General features: G+C 43.1%; 1 long non-coding RNA gene across 1 annotated transcript in view; it reads right to left on the bottom strand.

Annotated features, from left to right (window-relative positions):
* Positions 1-25,283, bottom strand: part of LOC103346715 (probable ATP-dependent RNA helicase DDX60) — a 100,140-nt gene that overhangs the window by 46,323 nt on the left and 28,534 nt on the right. Inside the window, exons 10-18 of the long non-coding RNA XR_011378534.1 lie at positions 23,399-23,540; positions 20,931-21,086; positions 19,376-19,478; positions 12,760-12,875; positions 9,761-9,927; positions 7,055-7,307; positions 5,875-6,038; positions 2,170-2,325; positions 915-1,064 (exon numbers count right to left, since the gene is read on the bottom strand). This is a non-coding gene — a long non-coding RNA (probable ATP-dependent RNA helicase DDX60). The remainder of the gene's footprint in view (positions 1-914; positions 1,065-2,169; positions 2,326-5,874; positions 6,039-7,054; positions 7,308-9,760; positions 9,928-12,759; positions 12,876-19,375; positions 19,479-20,930; positions 21,087-23,398; positions 23,541-25,283) is intronic.

The raw sequence follows: 25,283 nt of genomic DNA, 5'->3' as shown, positions 1-25,283 counted from the left end.
TGTTATATAATACAATGCAGTGCCTGTTGATGGGATGGCCAGCAACAAAAACACAAACAGTGGTTCCTCGTCCCGTCAGTGTAATATGTGCTGATACAGGTAATATTAGATGGCGCCTGTATTTTACAACGCTGAACAGTAATGGGCACAGCACTGAAGCTAAGCTCCCGCGTCCTCATCAGTGAAGGATGTGGCTCGTGGGACGCAGGGCCCCTCCCCACACTGGCTCCTCGCAGTGCAGCTGTAAGCCTGGGAATTAAGTATTTTGCTAGGGAAAGTGAGAGGAAGGAGTGTATCCCAAAACCCCTTTTGAGAGAAAAAGAATATTTATTTCGCAAGTGCCCTTTAACTCTACTTCACCCAGGTTGCTGCAAAGGAAGAAACCCATGGCCCCTGTAAGAATCCAAGGCTCTTCCATCAGGCACCTGCCCAACCCCAGAGCTGGTAAAACTGAGGGGAGAAGCGCCTCTCTCTCTCTCTCTCTCTTGAACTTGTCTGTCCTCTCTTAAGTACACAAGCCTGGCACCAACACCAAATCATTCCCATTGGCAAGACTCTCAGAAGTGTCCAGCCCTGTCTTTTCACAAGTGCTGGCCCTAGGGAGATTTATGAGAGAACACTAATAAACAAATGCTTGTGAATGGCACATTTACCCATCATTATTCATGCCCAGACAGTACACTGGATGCCTGGTGTGCCTCGTCTCAGGTCACGCTCGGAACAACAGCATAAAGTAAGCGGTGCCGTGTCTCCTTGCAGGTGGAAAACATGCCAGGAAACTGGCCAAGGTCACACAGCACATGAGCACCAAGCCCACGACTGTGTGACACTGGAGGCTGGGCACTACCAGGTGGGACACACGGCTATGGCAGAGGAACACCCCTAGAACAGCGCAGGGTCACAGGGCACGATACCTTTGTGGGCGCAACGTACACGGCCACTCCGTCATCGCTCTCCCGCAGGACTTTCCCCATGCAGTAGTAGGAGGCGTAGGTTTTCCCTGATGAGGTTGGAGCAACAATCACAGCCGACTCATTGTTATCTACGACATCCAGGAGTTCCCTCTGAGGGAAAAAAAATCACCTTTCATTGGAAAATGCATCTTTACTGTCATTTTTAAGTTAGCTTCAACTAGCTCTTAGACTAGTGTTTACAGTTCTGAGACCTGCTAGTGCTCAAGATGGCAGGAATCACCACTTCCAGCTATGTGCAAATAACCCAAATCACTGGAGACAGGAAAGTCCTTACTTAAACTTAGATTTAAAAACCCTCTAATACAGCAGAGGACAGTGCCACGGGTCTGTAGCCTGGCTCTTGGAGTTCTTTTTAGTTCAGATTAGGGAAACCTCATGCTGAGACGGAATTACCAAAACCTGTTGCTCTTTTCATTTCCATGTTTCATTAATTATGGTCACTGAATGATTAAGGTGTAGAAAAGAAGTTTTTCAAAAAATGTATGCAAATACATAATAGGATCCGTGACACATCATGATGTATTATGAGTGACTGTGGTTGAACAATTGGACAACCCAAAAGCAACACTACTTTAAAAAAAAAAAAAACAGTATATTTTGCCAAATATACATCAGGCACCTATTTTGTTATGTGAATTAAGTGGCTGCACAGAATTGGAGTGTATAGTTGGGTTCTTGTTTGTTTTGTTTTTGCTTTTGTTTTTATTTGAGGGGCAAAGACACAGATAGACAAAGACAGGTCCCATCTGCTGGTTCACTCCCCAAATGCCTAGAAACTGGGAACTCAATCCAGGTCTCCCCTGGGAATGGCAGGATCCCAATCACTTGAGCTTTCACTGCTGCCTCCTAGTGTGCATTAGCAAGAGCTGGAGTCAGGAGCTGCATGTGACACCCAAGCACTATGGTTTGGGACGCGGCGTCCTGACCAATGGCTTCACAACCAGGTCAAACTGCTGCTTCTCAATGCATTGCTTCCCACACTCCATTTAAGAGAACCAGTGTATCTGTCACTCAGCTGACTCGTCACTGCATTGCTTTATCTCTTGGGCCAAGACATGATTTACTTTTCTTGTCATTAAGTCGCTTTCTAGAACAACAGGCATTTTCAAAATTTGTCGCACACAATGAGGTCTGAACACACAGTTTCACCGAAGCGTCTTTGCCTTTCCATACGACAGATCTTTTAGAGAAATACCTGCCACGTGTCCGGTATAAAATGATGCACCCGGGGATCTGGATCACTTCTTTCTTCTCGGAACAAGTAAGGGCCCATGTGCGTTAACTGAAACCGAGCGGCTCCCATGTGAACTGAGTATTTAGAAATATCCTTCCCAGCACCTGACTCCTTCCCCTAAAATAAGTATGGTGCATTAGACCTCTGTACGACTTTACAATTCCTAACCTGGGCATGCAGGAATTATTCCCAATCCTGTTGTAGTTTGCTTTGCCTCAGTGAGATTATTTTTTCATGTTCTTTCAATAAGCTGCAACTCTTAAAACTGGATAACCCAATTTTGGAGTTACCAGAGGGTAAAAGTGCCACTCAACTTAATATATCATTACAATAGCACAGGGAACATTGAGGCTATATTCAGTATAATTTTTTAAATATCATTTTTATGGCAAGATCATTTTCCATGGCATATAAGTAAAAGACAATATGAAATTGATCTTTTGTTACAAATTAGTAAAATCTTTGATAACTGTTCCACAATTATTACACACACACTCACACACACACACATATACACACTAAAACTGTATTTCCTTTAAGGAAATTTTTTCTGACCTTAAAAAGGCATCTTTGGTAAAAATAAATATCTCTGTAAAGATCTATATAACAAATACCTATCATCTTACAAGTCAAACTATTTTACTCAGAGAATTCCACCCAATGGGTCAACAGCTCTTACTACAGGGCCTCAACATCACAGGAAATTCACGTGCTTGGCTGAGCCTCCATTCTCAGAGTTCTGACAAAACTGGATTATGATCATATTAGCCATGCATGGAAAACATAAACTTCTGTGCCAAAGTGTTCTCACTGTCAATCAACACCAAGACATGTTTGGACACAATGATGGCTTGGAGCAGAGAAGACTTCATTTAAAAATTGCCAAAAATATTAATGGAAAATGTTTAAAAACAAGCTTTTTAAAATTTATTTACTTTCTCATTTAAGAAATTAAAAAGTAATAGCAGTTTTGGTCATGCAATGTTTAAGCAAATATCCTATTTCAAATCTACAGCTGTTGGAAATAGCTAGATTCCCGTTCTGATCATCACCATCAAGGTTTTCTTGTTTTATTTTTTTAGAGAGAGAGTTGCTTTCCTAGAGCTTATAGGTCTCCAAGTCTCTTAAAGGAGTGAGGAACAGCTCTCCTCCCTTCAGACAAACCCTAAACCTGTGCAACATAAGGTAGGCATAGAACAACCAAAGGAAGGGATTTGTGTGAAGACTCATAATTTCCACTCTTGATGTTCACATCCTGCATTAAGATAATTCTTTCCAATGAAATTAGTTTCTCTATCCTCATGGCTTCAAAGGCCTTCTTAAATATGTCAGTCTTCCTGATAGAAGGCTTATTAGATGGGATAGTTAAATTTTGTCTGTGGCACTTGGGGAACAGAGATGTAGGGCTCCTTCCATGTTTGCGTGATAGGAAACCTGACCTCAGACTCTTAGTGAATCTACAGAATCACCAAAGACTGGTTGAAAGTATTCCTGAGATGAGCAGAGCGAGATACACCAAGGAAGGGGCCACAGGCCCTGCTGAGATTCCCAGCAAGGCTAACCTAGCAAAGACGGGGGTCCCAGTGAAGCCTAAGGAAAGTCAGAAAGCCTAAAATGGGGAGATTTGGCACAGGAAGTGGAGAGCTACCTATATCTCCTCTTTTTGGCTTCTCACCCTGAGCTGGTATCTCTCCCCACATCCCTTATATTTCTCTACTTACAGAAATATCTCCACTCTAAGACCATGCAGTACCCCAAGCATGTCTTCATAATTTCTAAATACACTATTTTAAAGGCATTACTTGAAGATTTTTTTAAAAAATTTATTTAGTTGAAAGGCAGACTTACAGAGAGAGAAAGGCAGAAGTAGAGAGAGAGAGAGAGGTGTTCCATCCGCTGGTTCACTCCCCAACTGGGCACCCTGGCTAGAGCTATGCTTATCTGAAGCCAGGACCCAGGAGCTTGGGCCATCTTCCATTGCTTTCCCAGGCCATAGCAGAGAGCTGGATTGGAAGTGGAGCAGCCAGGTCTTGAACCAGCACCCGTATGGGATGCTGGCACTGCAGGTGGTGGCTTAACCCTCTATACCACAGCACTGGACCCTTGAAGAGATATTTTGACCTACAATTTTTCTCTGGGGCCAGCATTGTGGCTCAAGGGGTTAATCTTCCACCTGCAAGGTCAACATCCATATTCCAGTCCCATCTCTCTGCTAATGCACCTGGGAAAGCAGCATAAGATGATCTAAGTATTTAGGGATCTGTGATCCACATTGGAAACCAGAATAGAGTTCCTGGCTCCTGGCTTCACCTTAGCCCAGGCCTAGCTATTACAACCATTATGGGAGTGAATCAGTGTATGGAAGATTTATTCTCTTCTAAAAGTTAACTAAAGATAAGGCATGACAAGAACCATGACCAAAAAGTGTTCCACTCCTATGAAATTTGCACACAAAGTTTTGAAACAATGAACATATGAATAAAATACAAACAAAAAAATTCAGACAATGACATATGTGTAAGAGTTATCTGTAACCCCAGTTCTTTGCAGCTCAATTCACAATAGCCAAGATACAGAATCAACCCAGATGTCCAACAACTGATGACTAGATAAAGAAATTATGGTTTATATACACTATGGAGTACCACTCAGTGATTAAAAAAAAATGAAATCTTGACTTTTGCAACAAAATGGATGCAACTGGAAACCATTATACTTGGTGAAGTAAGCCAGTCCCAAAAAGACAGATACCATATGTTTTTCCTGATCTGTAGTAACTAACAGAGTACTTAAAATGTAATGTATTAGAATTAAATTGACATTTTGAGATTTGATGACTGTTTATAGCCCTTGTCTCTACTGTTAAGGGACGGTGGTTTTTTTTTTTTTTTCTTTCATACTATTTGTTGAACTATTTAGTGTAGCAGGGTTAATCTTAGGAGTTTCAAGTAAACTGAAAATATATCATTGTAAAAGTTGAGAGTGGGAACAGGAGAGGGAGGAGGAAGAACAGTTGGAGCATGGGTGGGAAGGAGGGTATAGTATCACCATGTTCCTAATCCGTATATATGAAATACACAAAATTTGTATACATTAAAATTTAAAAAAAGGAGAGAAATAAGGACATGTCTTAGTGGCTTCCTGGGTAGGGAGAAGAGTGGAAGAAAGGCTACACAATACTAGATGGTCTCCAGTGAAGACTCGCCACAGCGTTGCATTCATCTGGCACAGGCACAGGGAAAAGCAGCAGCCCGGCTATGAGCTGAGGGGATGAACTACCGAAAACAGCTGCCGCAAAACTCCGCAGCAAATGTAGTTCTCTGTACTCAACAGAATCTGTTGGAACTAGTAACAGAGGTAACTAGGGACCTGACACGTATAGCCCTGGCATCCTGGGTAAGATGGGAAGTCGGCTGTGTGGATAACTATGAATCCTAGAAAAATACACAGTCATAAACATTAGACCTGTGTCTATACAGTATAATGCATGGTTAACTGTGAACTATTAGCTTAATCTAATGTATACTGATTCTCAATATATTCAGAATATACAGTTCTGGTGACAGGTATTGATTCTCAATATATCCCATAAAATATTTCACAGACACACACATACACACACACACACTCACACAAATGTCAAGTAGTATCTTCCGTGGCATTTACCTGAGGACGTAACGTGTGTGCCAAGTTGTCAAACCCGATATATTTTAGATATTTGGCTAATTTTTGCCTGTGTGTATTCTGTAACAATTCTGAGTACTTCTCGTGCAGTATGTGAATTCTCTTCATCATCTGAATTACCACATTTATATCTTTGGATTCTGCTTCTGTTGAAGTAAAATAATTGCACGACCTAAGTGAAGCAAGAGAGTGATAACAACCCACACTCTACCCCAGCGCTGACTTAATTTTAAGATTTTAAAGAAAGCATATTCACATGAACCACTCACAATAATCAAAGAACTCACAACTCCCAGTTCTGCATGACAATTAAAAGTGTGGGCTCCTAGATTCTAAAAGTGCTGCTAGACTTAGCAAGCGAAAAACAGGAAGCCTGCTTTGACAAAAACTACAGGGCACATATTCACAAAATTCATCACATACCTTAAATGCAAACTTAACGTGCCTTTTCTGACATAGAAACATGGCAAATTACTTCTCTCAGCCTTGTTTTCTTTCTCTGTATAATGGAGATATTAACCACAGGGCTCACCTCACATGGCTATTATCAAGATTAAACAAAATAATCTACATAAAATGATACAATAATTTCCTAAGAACATGACCATTCTATACTCTTTTATTACTCTTCTAATAATTACTTTTCTGTGACCACAATTAAGAGATAAATATTTTTTATCTTATCTCCAATCAAAATTGCTCATTCTTGGGCCTTCAGCCATGACACTGTGATTATATCCCAATTTATTACTTATTCAATTTGTGCATATAGATTGAAGTAAACTTTTCATTAAAAATGTCGCTGTGTCACTGACATTCAGGCACATAATTGGTTCTCCTAGGGCTTTACGTATTATATCAAGATAGGAAGCCTATCCCAAAGAATTGTGAGAATTTAACAATTTTGTGTGTGTGTGTGTGTGTGTGTGTGTGTGGTATTTGGCCAATAGCTGGCTATGAAGAACTGTCTGCTGCATTGACTTTTGAATTGACTCTTTCCACCAATGCCTTTCACACACAAACAACTGTGGATCCAACAAGAGGAAATCCTTCTAAGACTTCACAAGAGTTCCATAATCACAGAAGAATCAATGCCAGCTCTTTTGCTGTCCTTATTAATCTCTGATTTCAAGAAACTTCTAGAATTGATGTCCTTATATACCTGGTTTTAGACAGCATTCTTTCCATAATTTGAAACAGGCATCCAATCCAACCATTTCTGCAATAAATTTTACAGATTTAACAGCACATATCTGGAGAAAATCTTCTAGTCTTTTGATTCCAGAGTGAAGATTCTCTTTAATTTCTTTTTCAATAGAGAGAGACAAATTATTCCATCTCTCTTCCTCCTTTTTCTCTAGTTTAGCTAGTTGTCTCTTTTGATTTTCTTCAATAAGTTTTTCTGCATTTTTCTTCTAAAAAATAGAAATAAAATTAAATAAACATAAAAGCAATTGTTTCCAGATTAATACTTTTTATATTTGGAAGGAAATATTTAATATCTCGGACTATTAGTTTAGCATTCAGAGCACTTAAGGACATCAAATTGGACCTTTGGTGTTACAAAGAATTAAATGTAAATATCTTTTTTTATACACAAAGATGGTAATTGGCTATTCCTTTTCTCTATCTTCTCAGCTGCTAACCCCTTAGTCCATTATACTGAAAGCCAGTGTTTAGGCAGTCCAGATCTGTGCTGAGTCCAAGAAACACCCAGCAAAGGTCCAATTAGGATAAGTATCTTTTATATGACCAGACCAACTGGTAAAATTACAAAAACTCCCTGGGGTGTGACACATTGCACTGTATAGAAATCAAATACAACTCTTGTGCAGTGGTAGCCAAGAGAACAGGATATGATGAAAGCAGTTATGAATAGATAAAAATCAGACCTAAAATTGCAATAGCTGGAATACTGCTTGCAATGGAAAATGCCACCATGGCCATTCTCTGGCTAACTCTCTTGTCCAGTTCTCCGGGCACATCTTTACTTAGCCCAGCCTTCCACCCCCAGTATGGAAATACAGGCCATCTAAGAATATCTGAGCACTAGCAAATGACACCAGCTCCTCAGGGGAGTGCACACCCTACGCAAGAGGAGAAAGTATGCTTGCAGAGTACGGTCTACAGGATAACAGCCCGACGACTGCACTTCCTAAAGCACCAAAAATGAGCACTAAGAAAAATTTTTTAAGCAAATACAGAGGGGGCTTCAGAAATGCACCAAAATGTATATTATTTTTTTAAAAATGCTTGGATTTCAAAATTTTTGCACTGAAATAAAGTTATCTAATTTTATTTGAACATAAACTTTTCAATATCTATTAATTCAAACTTTATTTGAAAGGCAGAAAGATAGAAAGATGAAAAGAGATCTCCCATCTGCTGGTCCACTCCCCAAATGCCCACAATAGTCAGGGCTGGGCTGGGCTGGGCTGGGCTGGGGTCTTCTATTTGAGTGGCATGGACCCCAGTGTTTGAGTCATCCTCTGCTGCTTTCCAGGGTGTGCGCTATCAGGAAGCTGGATGAGGAGCAGAGCAGCCAGAACTTGAACCAAGCACTCCAACACGGGATGCAGGCATCCCAAGCAGCAACTTTAGTACTGTGCCAAAGGCCCACTCTCCCACGGACTTTCTGAAGTTCCCTCATCATAGGGTTTAGCAGTCAATAAGCAAAATAATAATAACAATGGCAAATAGTAAAGGAGATAAAACAGAAAGTCACAGGGGAAGAAACACAAATAGACTAATACTCATATCACTGGTATTTGAATTTGCAATCAAAATCTCTTGTTGAGATGATGTTAAACAAAAAAGCAGGCACACTCACAGAATGATACTGGGTATCTCTGTGGTTAAACAGAAAAGAGCACCAGGGTTATAACAGTAAAATAATGCACACATATTAAAGATTAAAAAGGAAACAAAGAAAAATAAACATGGAATATTATGCAAATATTAAAAGGGAAAGTTTATTGTTCACTCATTGCAATAAAAAGTTTTAGAAAGCACACTGTTTAATGGGAAAAAAAAAAGTATAAAGCCATATGTAAACTGTAAAACTGTGCGTGTTAGTAAGTGTGCATAGACTGTAAGTATTTGGAAGGATGTTCACCAAAGTTAATAGGACCAGGTCTTTGAAGAAGGTAAAATGTTAGTTATTTTTCACACTTTAAGTACCTTTCTGAATAGCCTGAATTAGCTGTGTGTGTGTGTGTGCTGGATTTTTCTATTAAAGTTGCTTAAAATTTGGGAAATAACATACTATTGTGAATTTATTGTATATTTAATGATACAGAAAGAAGTCAGCTATACTATTAGTAGATGTGGAATACATATAGAAAAAACAACAGACAATATAGGACTGCACAGGTGTATGCCAAAATAGTCATACAGTTACTTGTGGGACGTGAGAATGTGGATTTTTCTTTTCTTTTCCTTACTTGTTTTTCTATATTCCAACAAAGAAATAACTAAACAAACCACGACATTGCCATATTATGGAGGAGTATCCATCCACAAAATTATGTTGCAAAAGATGTTTAATAACACTGGAGAGAAGCGTGACTGAGGGAATTCACCAAAGCATTCCCAGTGCTCAATTCTGTGCCGGTCCCATTAGGATTTTGTTTTCTTCGTTACACCTCCCTTCATTTTCCCAGTGTTCTAAAAGGAGAATAAGGTCCTTTATCTGTTATAATTCATGGTTAGTACTTGGGAGTATTTTTTTAAACAAAATAATTTTTTTTCTCCAATAACATGAGATTACCAGTGTTGCCATGCAGAGTAAAGTTAATGCAGGTCTCACAGGGTGGGAGTAGAATCTCAAGCCCCCACAGCAATGAGCTCCGCTAGCCCAAGAACGCACCTGATGCTGTCTTTTCTTCTGCCCAGAAGAATTTGCTGGAGATGGCAGCGAGCCCACTTTTGTAATCCTTATTGATCTGTTACTTCCTACCAAAGACCTTCCAAACACATGATAAAAATGATACAGTTTCTGTGTATCTCTTCTTTCTTTGGCATCTTTGGATTTAGCTGAGGGAAATAAAGTTATTAAAATATCATGACTCTACTGTTGATATATAAAAGTTGCATTCCTAGAGCATTCATGAGAAAGGCTTTGACAAATCCCCTGAGAAATTCATAATATTCTAATTAGAGGCTATTACTATTACAGAGATTGAGATGTGGAAATGTAAAATTATTGAACCATATTTAAATATCATGAGATGATCCAAATTAACATCTGTTCTTGGGGCTGGCATTGTGACTCAGAGTTAGTTAATCCACTGCTTGCAACACCAGCATCCCATATGAGCACCAGTACAAGTCCTGGCAGTTCCACTTCTGATCCCGCTTCCTGCTAATACACCTGGGAAGGCAGCTGAAGACAGTCCAAGTACTTGGGCCCCTGCCACCCATGAGGGAGATCCTGGTGGAGTTGCAGGCTCCTGGCTTTGGCCTGCCCCAGCCCAGCCGTTGTGGCCATTCGCAGAAAAAAACAGCAGATGGAAGATCCCCCCCCCCCCCAGTAACTCTGCTTTCAAATAAATAAAACACATCTTTTTAAAAATCACATCAGTTATTTACTTATTCATTTTATTACAACTACTAAGCATTATGGGTGCATCCCATAGAGTAAGTCGAGGGTGAGATATGACCTGCTTATCCTACAGCGCATCAAAGCCACAAAAGAAAACACCTGCTCTTGGACATGGTTGCTGTCTCTGGACACAGGATCAAAAACGAAGCACATGAGCACTGCATGAACTCGGAAACAGAGTTTCTGAAAACTATACCCAAATTTGGCCAGAAACATTTGGCTACAACCACTCAGCCAGATTCTTGCTCTAGGAGAGAATGGACTCTGGAAACAAGATGTCACCAGTTCCCAGACCACTCTAAGCCTGCGGCAGCGCTGAACTCAAAGGCGTTTGTCGCTGGCAACACCCATGGCCTCAGGGTGAGTGTCAGCAACTCACCCATCCACACCTACTACATATACCACGTCCTGAAGAAATTCAGAGGCCTGAGCAGGTGTTTTCGCCAGCTTTTTATCATTAGAACAAAATACCTGAGAAAACTAACTTCAGGGGGCCCCTGCACCCACGTGGGAGCCCTGCAAGAAGCTCCTGGCTCCCGGCTTCGGATCCGTGCAGCTCCAGCCACTGCAGTCACCTGGGGAGTGAACCAGCGGACGGAAGACCTCTCTCTCTCTCTCTCTCTCTCTCTCTGCCTCTCCTCGCTCCAACTCTGCCTTTCAAATACATAAGTAAATCTTTAAAAAGAAAACTAACTTCAGGAAGAAAAAAGGATTACTCTGCATCACGCCCACATTGGGCAGCCCCATGGTTCAGGCCGTGCTGAGGGTCCAGGCAGGGAACGGAGCTCAGGTGGAGGAGGGTTGCAGGGCAGCTGAGCCAGGAAGCTACAGAGCAACGGGGGTCCAACCGGGCCCCAGCAACCAACCCCGCTGAGAACCACCGTCGGAAGGCAGCCCCACGCCCTCAGCATCATCACTGCATTAAGCGGGCACGTCCGGTTCAAACCACAGCTCCGTTCTCCCTCTAACTCCCCGACTGCTCTGAGGCCGTTCCTGAGACCACTCTACGAGAACTGAATGGAAGATGCCAGAAGCCAGGAACGCAGTTCCAGCTGCTCAAGGCCCCAGCGGGCCACCCAGCCACGGAGCGCACGACGAAGGTGGAAGCAAAAATCCTTCCCCTTAAACATGTACCTGAGCGCCGGGCTCATCCGGGCAGACGTTTAAGCAGCCTCCCCTTGCTCTTTGGTTCTGGGAAAGACGAAACCGCTAGCGCCTCACCGACTTGTCTGACGTCACTGGGGCTCTCGGGCTGCTTCGGTCACCAGCCCTTCCCACTTCCGGTCACAGCCCGCCTCACTTCCGGTCACAGCCTGTTCCACTTCCGGCAGGACTCTCCTCATGGTTCGGGTGTGGCTAGAGTCGCCCCCAGTCCTCCCGACGGACACCTGGACACCTCCCTCCCTGCCTTTTGCTCCCAAATGTACCACTCCCTAGAATTTTCAGTAAGGACCTCTCTCATGGCTGCTCTCATCCCGCCTCTCCCTCTGCCCTAGGAGTGCTACAAGACCAAGTCCAGAGCCCAGCACAGAGCCAAGGACAGGGACAGGGCACGCCTGAATTCAGACACTGAATACATCCAGAGATTGGCAGCACCAGTCAGGCCGCTAGTGTCCACGCCCTGAGGAATCATACTTATGCGTCATTGGTCTTTTTCTCTGTATGTATCTGTGTATACACACCTCTATCCATTTTCCTCACCAGTTTGAAATCCAAGAAGACAAGTTTACAAACTATATTGGTTCATGGTGTCTTACCACCCAAAATAATTCTTTGGTGATTTAAATATTTTTTATTAATGAATACAGTTATGAACCCATGTTTTATAACAAGTAATAAATACAATTATTAATTTTGGCAATTACAACACTATGTACCTGATTAATATAAACACCAGGTCCTGTGAAACAATACAGTGGGGATTTTTATGCAAACCAGCAAAGAACAAAAGGAATTTCAACAATAACATATAAAGTAACTATTGTAACAATCTAAGAAAATTAGAAAGCTAGACACAATGACTTGGCTGCACACAATGACTTTTTTCCCCTCAATGGATTTATGAGAATTTTTCATCCTACAGAAACTAGCTTTTGCCCATTTCTGTATCTGCAAGCCACTGGAAGTGCATACAGTGGTAGAGAGAGAGGAGACTGTAAGTGAGACGTCACTATCCCCAGATGAGTAATTTTTCCCTTCTACACATGATGCTTGTTTAAACAAGGAAACTGCTGGAAACATTCCCTAGTATGAATTATACTCACCACTATCGCTGTTTCTTGTCCTTTCAAAATCATCACTTAGAGGTCGAGAGGAATGCCAATGTTTGAGCTCATCAAACTCTCTCTTCTTAGAAAGACAGGTGATAGCTGGGTCATCACTGCGGTGGGAGGGAGGGAGTATAATTTAGAAAACACATGTGTAGGTCAGTGTTCAACTAAGACCCCACTTGAGATGCTTGTATCCCATACCCAGGCACCTCGGTTTGTGTCCCAGCTCCCATTCTGATTGCAATTTCCTGCTAACCCACAATGGAAGGCAGCTGATGATGGGTCAAGTATACTTATGGGAGACCTGGATTGGATTCCAAACGCCTTGCTTCCACCTGGCCAACCCCTGGTGTTGCAGGCATTTGGGGGGTGAATTAGCAGAAGGAAGATCTCTCTCTCTCTCTTTCTCTCTCTCTTTCTCTCTCTCTGTGTGTGTGTGTCTCCCTCTCTAACTTTCAAATAAATAAATAAATCTTTTTTAAAAAAGCAGCGTTTTTATTTGTGTGTATGTATGTGTATTTGTGTAATATTTCAAACATAGAGAAAATATTAGAGAATAAATGATAACCATGAATCTACCATGCATTCATTCATAAGACATCCATTAAGTCCTAATTATATGCCAGAAACTCTTATGGATGCTAAGAACATATCGACGTACAAAATAGAATAAAAATCTCTTCAATGAGTGTTTATTTATTTATTTTATTTGAAAGGCAGAGAGACAGACAGACAATGTGCCCACCACTGGTTACTCCCTACTGGCTGGGGCTGGCCCGGGCTAAAGCTGGGAGCCAGGAATTTAATCCAGCCTCCCACATGGGTATCAGGAATTCAACTACCTGAACCATCACTGCTGTCTTTCAGGGTGCACGGAAACATGGCACCAGAATCGGGAACAGAGCCAGGAAGTGAATCTAGGTGCTCCTAGAAGCACAGGAGCATGTTAAACACTAGGCCAGACATGAGCCCTGTACAGAGTTCATGTATTCAGAGACTGACAGACAATAAAGAAATGCAAAGGTAAAATACACACTATGGTAGATGGTGCATGATACAGATTAAAAATCACACAGAGAGACAGAGGAGGAGGAGGAGAAGGTGCCACTTTAAGCAGAGTGGTGAAGAATGCCTGGCTGAGAAGCTATGGGAGCAGAGGGTACAAAGTTGTCTGGCTCAGAACATTGCCAACCAACAGAAACACAGGCAGAAAGGCTGTGAGGGGGCCAACGCAGTGGCGCAGTGCCAGCATCCCATATGGGGGCCGGTCCAAGTCCTGGCTGCTCCACTTCCGATCCAGCTCTCTGCTGTGGCCTGGGAGAGCAGTGGAGGATGGCCCGGGTGCTTGGGCCCCCGTGCCTGCGTGGGAGACCCGTGGGAGGCTCCTGGCTCCTGCCTCCACATCAGCTCAGCTCTGGCTGTTGCAGTCCTTTGGAGGTGAACCATCAGATGGAGGGCCTCTCTCTCTCTCTCTCCCTCCCTCCCTCCCTCCCTCTCTTTCTCTCTGGCTCTACCTCTCTGTGACTCTGTCTTTCATATAAATAAAATAAATCTTAAAAAAAAATAGAAAGGCTGTGAGCTGGGAGAGCAAATGTGTACAAGGAACAGCCGGGAGGCCAGCCTGGAGGAGTACTCAGAGGGGGACAGATTAGGCTCAAATGAGGTTAAGGGGGCAGGGAGAGTAAGACAGAGGACAGAGCAGCAGATCCTGGAGTCCTTTCCATCTGAGGGAGTCAGGCTCCTTAGCAGGTTTGAGCAGGGAGAAACAAACTGATCTCTCCCCGCAGTGCATGTTTGGACACCACTGTGAAGAGATCACTTGGGGTGATGGGGGGCCGATCTCACAGCTACAGGGTGAGCAAGGAAGGCCAGGCTCTGGAAGCATCTTGCAGGAACAGATTTCGCTGCCAGATTAGATGAGAAACAGAAAGGGAAGTCAAGGACATCGCCAAGGATGATGAGAAAAACATGGAGAGAGAAGAGAGAATGATAGAGACGCACGGAGGGACCTCTAGGTGCCTGTGAGGTCAGTGGGCGCTGGCATTGCACACAGTGAGTTTACAGGGCACAGGAGACAGCAACTGAGAGCAGATTCAAGATACGAGTCACGGGGTCAGTGCCGTGGGGCAGCGGGTAAAGCCGCCGCCTGCAGGGCCAGCATCCCATAATGGCGCCGGTTCAAGACCCAGCTGCTCCACTTCCGACCCATCTCTCTGCTGTGGCCCGGGAAAGCAGTGGAAGATGGCCCAAGTGCTTGGGCCCCTGCACCTGCATGGGAGACCCGGAAGAAGCTTCTGGCTCCTGGCGTCAGATCAGCCCAGCTCTGGCCATTTGCAGCCATCTAGGGAGTGAACCAGTGGATGGAAGACCTCTCTCTCTCTCTCTCTCTCTGCCTCTGCCTCTCTGTAATTCTGCCATTCAAATAAATAAATAAATCTTAAAAAAAAAATACATGAGTCACAGAATTTTCAGCCAATTCTTATCTGGTAGCTGGAGTTAAGAATTTGATACTTGCGACAGTTCATCCTCAAGTCATGAGATTGGTTGACCAAGGAGATGGCAACTCATTTTGATAACTGATAATTTTTTTCCAGGTTTGTTTCAGATTTCATTGATTTTAAAAAAAATAAGGGTTGGTGCTGTGGCTCACTTGGTTAATCCTCCGCCTGTGGCACCGGCATCCAATATGGGCGCCAGGTTCTAGTCTCAGTTGCTCCTCTTCCAGTCCAGCTCTCTGCTGTGGCGCAGGAAGGCAGTGGAGGATGGCCCAAGTGTTTGGGCCCCTGCACCCGCGTGGGAGACCAGGAGGAAGCACCTGGCTCCTGGCTTCAGATCGGGCACAGCTCTGGCCATAGCGGCCATTTGGGGAGAGAAACAACGGAAGGAAGACCTTTCTCTCTGTCTCTCTCTCTCATTGTCTAACCCTATCTGTCAAATGAAGAAAGAAAAAATAAACCACTGTAGATATATTTGAAGCCCCGTATATATTTCTCAGAAATTCCATTCTTCTCTTTTTTTATGTTTATGTCTTTTTTTTTTTTTTTGCCTTGAAAGAATCAGAGAGCGAGAGACAGAGACAAGAGACAGAGATAGAAAACAATCTTCTATCCACTGGTTTTCTCCTCAAATGCCCACACAGCCAGGGCTGGGCCAGGCCAAAGCAAGGAGCCAGAACTCCATCCAGGTCTCTCAAGTGGGTGGCAGGGACTCATGGACCTTAACCATCATCTGCGGTCTCCCAGGATGCACATTAGCAGGAAGCAGGATTGGAAGTGGAGTGGCCGACCCTTGAACCAGGCACTCTGATTGCAGGCATCCCAAGTGGTGAGTTAAGCTGCTGCATCAAAGACTACCCCTCATTCTCTCTTCTAAGAAGCAGCTTCTTCCTTATATGTATATCATGCCCATGCACGATATAAATGTGCATACATTACAAGTAGTGTGCCCCTGGCCGGCGCCGCAGCTCAATAGGCTAATCCTCCACCTAGCGGCGCCAGCACACCAGGTTCCAGTCCGGTCAGGGCGCTGGGTTCTTTCCCGGTTGCCCCTCTTCCAGGCCAGCTCTCTGCTGTGGCCCGGGAAGGCAGTGGAGGATGGCCCAAGTGCTTGGGCCCTGCACCCCATGGGAGACCAGGAGAAGCACCTGGCTCCTGCCTTTGGATCAGCGCGGTGCGCTGGCCGCAGCGCGCCAGCCATGGCAGCCATTGGAGGGTGAACCAATGGCAAAAGGAAGAAAAGACCTTTCTCTCTGTCTCTCTCACTATCCACTCTGCCTGTCAAAAAAAAAAAAAAAAAAAAAAAAAAAGTAGCGTGCCCATAAATGATATGAGAGTCACAACATTCTCTAACTTACTTAGCTACATAAGCAGTGTGGTTTGGAAATTCACCCGTGTGGATGTGTGCATGGCTGTGTGTATATGTATGTGTATGCAGTTATTTATTTTTACTGTGGAGTACTGCATTGTAAGAATATCCCACTACTGGGGCAGGCATTTAGCCCAGCGGTTAAAACACCCACATTGGAAATCCCCGGATTCGATTCCTGGCTCCAGCTCCTGACTCTGGCTTCCTGTAAATGCAGACACTGGGTGGGCAGCAGCCCAGTCCAAACCCAGTTATTGCAGGCATCTGGGGAGTGAATCAATAGAGGAGAGCTGTGTGTGTGTGTGTGTGTGTGTGTGAGAGAGAGAGAGAGAGTCTCTCTCTGTTTCTTTCTCTGTGTGTCTGTGTCCGCCTCTCAACAAATATTTTTTAGTTTATATTCTGTTCCACAATATTCTTTTCCTTGTCCTACAGATGGCTTGCATCTATATAAACAATCCTGCAGTGACACTGATGCAAACTCACCTCACTCAAACATCAGAGTTTCTCCAGGGAAGCTGCAGATTGCGGACACAGCACATCTTGAACCTGTGTAGCTTTTACTGGTTCTGTTTCTGCCACCAGCGTGCCCACTGCCTCAGACCTTTGGCCTTACTTAGTCATAAATTTTATCAAAAGGAAGAGTGTTGAATAGGGCCTCGCTGTAGCTTTAATTTTCATTTCTTAGATGCACAAGGACCTTTAGATATCTTTTTACAGTTTTACGGGCCATTCCCCACTAGCTTCTCTATTAATGACCTATTTCTCCCTATTCCTCTTTCTCTACTGTCTCATTCCTGTCTTTCTCATGAGTTCTAGGACATCTTTATCCTAAATCTTTTATGCTAACCCTGTGATGCTTATATACCTTCTAAATGACTTCCAAAATCTGTTTTGTTATTATTGATTTTTATAATGTCAAATGTATCCTTATTTTCCTAATGACTTGGAGTTTTATACTGTCTTTGAAGGCCATGACGTCTCTACTCTGGCACCATAAAGATATTTTCCTGTATTGTCTTCTGAAAATGTGACTGTTGTCTTTCACATTTAGATTTCTGACCACCAAGATTTGACTTATGGCATGGTGTTATGTACAGAGAGACTTTGATTTTTTATAAATATAGATATTTTAAAACATACCATTTGCAAAGTAATTTGCTACTTTCACAGGATTTGCTTTATTCTGTCTGCCATATACACATTTACATTTGGAATTTTTTCTGCTTCCTTTGTTATCTCTTCAGTTTGGCTAATTTTTCAACCAATTATCCTCTTACTCTCGGGCCTTTAATACACTTAACTGCTGTCTCAAGAACACCGTCCCCACCTCTACAACACGGAAACCTATGCCTCCAATGTGACACTGACAATTCTAGCAAATAAAGGTGTGGAACAACCTTACTTCATGTTAACTCCAATAATCCTGGCCAGCGCTGTGGCATAGCAGGTAAAGCCACCATCTGCAGCACCGGCATCCCATAAGGGTGCCGGTTCCAGTCCCAGCTGCCCCACTTCTGATCCAGCTCTCTGCTGTGGCCTGGGAAAGCAGTGGAAGATGGCCCAAGAGCTTGGGTCCCTGTACCCGCATGGGAGACCTGGAAAAAACTCCTGGCTTCTAGCTTCAGATTGGTGCAATTCCACCCATTGCAGCCATCAGGGGAGGGAACCAGCAGATGGAAGACCTCTCTCTCTCTCTCTCTCTCTCTTCCCCTCTGCCTCTGCCTCTCTGTAACTCTGCCTTTCAAATAAATAAATTAATTTAAAAAAAACTCCAACAACCTTCTCTGCTGAATCACCTTGTCACAGGCGCCACCAGCCCCTCCCCCAGGACCTCACCTACTCCCCAAATCCCTCCCCTTTTGTGCTGCGGCTAACGTAACCAAAATCACAATCACCACAGAACTGCCCGGAACCTATGACTGCTGACCATACCCACAACCAGTTACAATGACATCACTGCTGACACTTCACTCCCTCCACGTGCCTGACACCAGACTCTTCCAAGACTTCCTAAAAAGGCAAGTAAATGGGAGGTGCCCAAATATCGACTCTCCCCCTACCCCTGGAAAACCCTGCCCCACATAACACCTCCTAAGAATATTCTATCCTTCCCATCTCTCAAGTTCATCTAAAAGAGGTAACTCAAACCCCGCTGGGTACAGCTCACTCTCAGGTACACCTGCGCTTCCTGTTGAATGTGTACTTTCACTTTATGGATAATCAGTCTTATTCCTCTGCCAACCTTTACTCACATCTAAAGATCAAATTCTTTCTTGCATTACAGATAAGAACCTGAACCCAGCCACCCAACAATTCTCTTTGTCACCTCCTTGTTCTCACTGATCATTTTTGCTGACTTTAAGATCCACATAGATGATGTATCCAACATCAGGCCTTGAATTTTTATGGTCTTGCTACAGCCACACCTCAACAACCCACTGCTTTCATTATACTATTAATTATGCTGACATTATTATGGAGAAAAAGGTAAAGATATGTAAGCGGTGTAGAGTCATTTAAAGCAAACACATAAATGTTTTTAAAATCATACCAATCAATCAAGTTGAAAAAAAAGTCTCTCAATGTGAATTTTCACCACATACAATAGATGCAGTCCACCATACTCAAAGATATTTGGCATTGTAATCCATAAGCTGTACTTTGGAAATTTATATTCATTAAATAAAAGTTTTAAAAAAAAGATATTTGGTTACAGCCACAGAGCTATTACAAGCAAGATAAATACCTGCTTACAAAAGGTAGTTCGGACCAAATATCTCCAGCGTAATCTTCTATAACCTCGGATTTCAGAGGAATTAGTCCAAGCTTGGGAATTTCTTGATTTGATCCTGGCAATATTCAGAAATACAATTGATATTTGAACACTAAACTCTAATTAAAATTCACCATTCTGATGCAGGCATTTCTGCAATAGCAAAACTAAGCCTAAGTAATCTAAGTAATCTCTCATTACCAAATAAATAGAAACTGAATAGAATTTCTACAAAGTAGACGTTCAAATCACATTTCTGCTCCACATATTAAGCCACAAATGTAAATACTCATAGGTGTAGATTTCAAAATCTGGCAAAATGTAAGTTTGTTTTAAAATTCCATTTTCCATTAACTATTTAAAGTGTGAGGATACTAAAAGATAAGTTCATTTTGGTGCAAAGTTGTTTGAAATCCCACATAGTTTTTCCCTAATACTCATTTTCCATTAATTTTTTTGAAAGCTCCTCATATCTGAATGGAGTTAGGTAGAATTTATTTTAAGAGTCAAAGAATCACTATGTAACCTAGAAAAGACAAATATTTATTCTAGACCACAGAAAGATCTCTGCTTATTTTTCCATAGGCCAAACCAAGAGAAATAAATTTGTTTAATAAAAATGTTTTAAATTTAAACATCGGTACCAACAAAATGCATTAATTTATTTCCACATCTTGGGCTAGCGAAAATTCAAAAGAACTTTTGTATATTTCATTCAACTCCCAAACCTTTTTCTGCATGAATGGACTCATCTGATGTGTCAATCACAACACCTTAAGACCTATTTAAATTTAAGCTACTTCTTCATAGAGCTTTAGGGAAAAAGTTGCCTTTGGTAAAAAAAAAGTAGTAAAGCTATGACAACGTTTTCTGTACCTGACTACGGAGACAGACAGACACAGATTCAAATCCTCTCTCTTCCATGAATTTGCTGTGTGATCTACAACAACCTTCCCAAGATCTTACCTCTAAAATGAGATTGATAATACCACCAGCAAGGTTGATTGGGAAACCAACTAGAAAAATAAATAAAAACAATCGCAAGGCAAAGGAGTTGCTAGAGGAGTAGAAGCTATTCAGTATGACTATCCCAGCCAAAAGGCAAAACTTATAAAGACCAGACCTATTTTCTAAACAAGGATTGCACTGCTAATCTGTTTCCATCTGGAATGAGATCCACTTTTAAAAAACTACTGGGGCTGGCACTGTGGTGCAGCAAGTTAAAGCTGTTTGCAACATCAGCATCTCATGAGTGCTGTTCCAGCTGCTCCACTTCTGATCCAGCTCCCTGCTAATGCTCTTGGAAAAGTAACAGAAGATGTCCCAAGTGCTTGGTCCCTGTCACCCCAGTTGGAGACCTGGATGGAGTTTCTGACTCCTCGCTTCAGCCTGGACCAGCCCAGTGGTTGCAGCCATTTGGAAAGTGAAAAAGCAGATGGAAGATCTCTCTCCTCTCCCTCTCTCTCTCTCTCTGTGCCATTTTGTCTTTCAAATAACAAGCAAATCTTTTCTAGCAAACTGCCAGCACCTTTAGGCAATGTTTCCTTCTGTGTAAGGAACAGTCTGGAAGTTGTCCTCACGGGCATGGAGTCTCCAAAGTCACCACCCTCTGACAAGGCTAACGTTGTGTTCCACAGCTTGTGATATGCGTGCATCAGAGCGTCACCCAATTCCAAGTCGAGTCCTAGGGAGGAGAAGGTAACAGATTCCAATTCATAATCAAAGTCTGAATTTATGTGTTACAGGTGTCTGAGTTATTCAAGTTTATAGTTACTAGCTTCTAATGTTAGATGCTTAATGCAGGACAGAATATGATGTTTTCATTACGTACTCAATATTTGAAGACCGCTAGAGCAAAAATAAAATTGATACTGCTATTGTTGTATTTTTCTGCCACAAAAAAAAGCAGGGAGCAGCATTGTGGCACAGTGGGTCAAGCTGCCACTTGTAATACTGGCATCCCATCCTGGACACCTGTGATACTGGCATCCCATATTGGAGCACTAGTAGGAGATTTGGCTGCTCTGCTTCCCATCCAGCCTCCTGCTAACACTCCTGAGAAAGGAGCAGATGATGGTCCAAGTGCTTGGGCCCCTGCCACCTGCATGGGAGATCCAGGTGGAGCTCCAAGCTCCTGACTTTGGCTGGGCCCAGCCCTAACCATTGTGGCTATTTGGAGAGTGATCCAGCATATGGAAGACACACACACTCTCTCTCTCTCTCTCGCTCTCACATGCACACATGAGTGAGCATCCTTCAGAAAATGCTCCAAGCTGGTACGCCACTTCAGTTTCCATGGGAACAACATCTTATCTGAAGCAGCCAGCAGCAAAGCTACATTGTCATTTTCCAACACATACACAATATCTGGTGTAGGAGGGTTCTTCAAAAACTGCATGGAAAAATGGAATTAAAATTTGATTCTGGTGCAAAAAAGAATTGAAATCTATGCATAAGGTGTTCTTCATACTCATTTTCCACAAAGTTTTTGGAGATTCCAGAAATTTTTATACAAAATCAACTTATTTTATTATACTTTACTTCTTGCATTTTTAATTAGCATGCAATACTTGCACACCATTATGGTGCATGGTGCAATATTTCAACAGTGAAAGCTGATCAAATCAGGAAATCAGCATGCCCACCTCCAGCTCCTCTCCACACTGTGCAATGCGTTATTATGGGCTACGGTCTCTCCCTGTGCTGTGCAACACTAGGACCAGTTACTTCTGTCTAGTGGGGTTTTAGACCCTATAGCCAACCTCCCTCTAATTCCCTCCCTCCATTCCCTCCAAGCACTACTGGTCACTATTCTAAGTTCAGATAGTCTCTTTTTTCTTTTCGTTCCATATAAGAAAGAAGATGTGGCATTTAATTCCATTATCCATGAACACTTTGAAGCACCTCATATGGAAGACACAGAATAAATTACAACTCCGTAGTTCCTTTCCATTTATCTTCCTTTTTTTCCCCAAGTAACTAATCAATTACCCCATAATTATTAAAAAAAAAAAAAAAAAAAACTCTTATAAAGACCTCTCAACTGAACCTTGTGAAAATACAGACTTTCCAGGCCGGCGCCGCGGCTCACTAGGCTAATCCTCCACCTAGTGGCGCCGGCACACCGGGTTCTAGTCCTGGTCGGGGCGCCGGATTCTTTCCCGGTTGCCCCTCTTCCAGGCCAGCTCTCTGCCTGTGGCCAGGGAAGGCAGTGGAGGATGGACCAAGTGCTTGGGCTCTGCACCCCATGGGAGACCAGGAGAAGCACCTGGATCCTGCCTTCGGATTAGTGCGGTGTGCCGGCCACAGCGCCAGCCGTGGCAGCCATTGGAGGGTGAACCAATGGCAAAGGAAGACCTGTCTCTCTCTCTCACTATCCACTCTGCCTGTCAAAAAAAAAAAAAAAAAAGAAAGAAAGAAAGAAAGAAAGAAAGAAAGAAAGAAAGAAAGAAAGAAAGAAAGAAAGAAAGAAAATAATACAGACTTTCCACAGAAAATATCTTCAGGGTGGTTGGCCAGCATCCCACAGAAAATATCTTCAGGGTGGTTGGCCAGCATCCCATATGGGCGCCAGTTCAAGCCCCAGCTGCTCCACTGCCAATCCAGCTCCCTGATACTGGCCTGGGAGAAGCAATATAAGATGACCCAAGTCCTTGGGCCCCTTCCACCCACACGGGAGATCCAGAAGAAGCTCCTTGCTCTGGGCTTCAGCCTGGCCCAGACCTGGCCATTGCAGGCATCTGGGGAGGGAACCAGGGAACCAGTGGATAGAAAATGTTCTCTTTCTCTCTCTCCCTCTTTCTCTCCCTCTATAACTCTGACTTTCAAATAAATACATCTTTTTAAAAAAAACATATCTTCAGAGAAACTTTTTATGTAATTCAACCTAATTGATGCATGACTAACCCACTGTCATTATTTATTAGATACAATTCTCATTCAGGCATGGACAATGAATTTAAAAAACTATTTAATGAACAGCTATTTAAAACATACCTCTGTGACACTCAATTTCATAATAATAAGCAATATTTTTCCATAAAATATTATCAGTTAAGTCAGGGAGGCCGGTGAAATCCACACTCCAATTATTTGTAACTTTTAATTGTTTTAGGATGAGAAATTCACATTGTTTTAGCTGGAAAAAATACAAAAGGACAAAAGAGAGAGAGGAACAGGTGTTAATGATATAAAATCTTCCAAAAATGTGACTGTGTCAATTAAGTTTCCCTGAGCATCATCTACTCCTTGTACAAAGACAAAGGACATACAGTGAAGACCAAGAGCTTAGAGCCAGTTACCTTCTTCCGGTCCATCCCACTGCAAAATAACAAGGGCAATATCCAAGGGGTCTGCAAAAAGTTTGTGGAAATTCACGATACCTTGTAGTTCCATGAAATTTTTAAAAAATATTTATTTATTGTGCTCGCTTCAGCAGCACATATACTAAAATATTTATTTATTTATTTGAAAGGCAGAGTTACAGAGAGGCAGAAGCAGAGAGAGAGAGAGAGAGAGAGAGAGAGAGAGGTCTTCCATCCACTGGGTCACTCCCCAGATGGTCACAATGGCTGGAGCTGCACCAATCCAGGAGCCAGGAACTTCTTTCAGGTCTCCCACGTGGGTGCAGGGGCCCAAGGACTTGGGTCATCTTCTACTGCTTTCCCAGGCCACAGCAGAGAGCTGGATTGGAAGTGGAGCAGCCAGGACTTGAACCGGCATCCATATGGGATGCTGGCACTGCAGGTGGCAGCTTTACCTGCTACACCACAGTGCCAGCCCCTTTCCATGAACTTTTTGAAATAACCGTGTATAACCTTTGAGGTATTTTTCAGTGCTAACATTAATTTTTTCTTCTGAACTCATCCCAATCATAATTTCAATAAATACTTCCTCATTGATTCGAACTAATAAATATATAAAAGTAGTGGGCATTTAACTGCTTTACTACAGATTTACAATTAAAAGCTATTTATGGTATCATTTCAAGAGTTAGGTCTATGGGGCCTTTACTAGGCATCCCATATGGGTGCTGGTTGAAGTCTCAGACACTCTTTCTCCAATCCAGTTCCCTGCTGATGCACCTGGGAAAGCAGTGGAAGATGGCTCAAGGGCCGACACACTGTGGCGCAGTGGGTTAAAGCCCTGGCTTGAAGCACCGGCATCCCATATGGGCACCTGTTCGAGTCCCGGTTGCTGCTCTTCCGATCCAGCTCTTTGTTATGGCCTGGGAAAGCAGTAGAAGATGGCCCAAGTCTTTGGCCCTTGAACCCACATGGGAGACCCAGAAGAAGCTCCTGGCTTCAGTCTGGGCCAGCCCCCACCATTGTAACCATTTGGGGAGTGAGCCTGTGGAAGAAAGATCTCTCTCTCTCTCTCTCTCTCTCTCTCTCTGCGGCCATTTGGGGAGTGAACCAGTGGATAGAAGACCTCTCTCTGTGTCTCTACGTCTCTCTGTAATTCTGTCTTTCAAAAAATAAAATAAATCTTAAAAAAGAAGTGAGATCGGCCAGCGCCGCGGCTCACTAGGCTAATCCTCTGCCTAGCGGCGCTGGCACACCGGGTTCTAGTCCCGGTCGGGGTGCCGGATTCTGTCCCGGTTGCCCCTCTTCCAGGCCAGCTCTCTGCTGTGGCCAGGGAGTACAGTGGAGGATGGCCCAGGTGCTTGGGCCCTGCACCCCATGGGAGACCAGGAGAAGCACCTGGCTCCTGCCTTTGGATCAGCGCGGTGCGCCGGCCGCAGCGTGCCAGCCACGGCGGCCATTGGAGGGTGAACCAACGGCAAAGGAAGACCTTTCTCTCTGTCTCTCTCTCTCACTGTCCACTCTGCCTGTCAAAAAATAAAAATAAAAAATAAAAAATAAAAATAAAAAAAAGAAGT

Source organism: Oryctolagus cuniculus, chromosome 8 (genome assembly GCF_964237555.1).
Source record: "Oryctolagus cuniculus chromosome 8, mOryCun1.1, whole genome shotgun sequence".
Lineage (NCBI taxonomy): Eukaryota > Metazoa > Chordata > Mammalia > Lagomorpha > Leporidae > Oryctolagus > Oryctolagus cuniculus.
The sequence above is the reverse complement of the archived record's forward strand: the minus strand, read 5'-3'. Positions and strand labels throughout refer to the sequence as shown.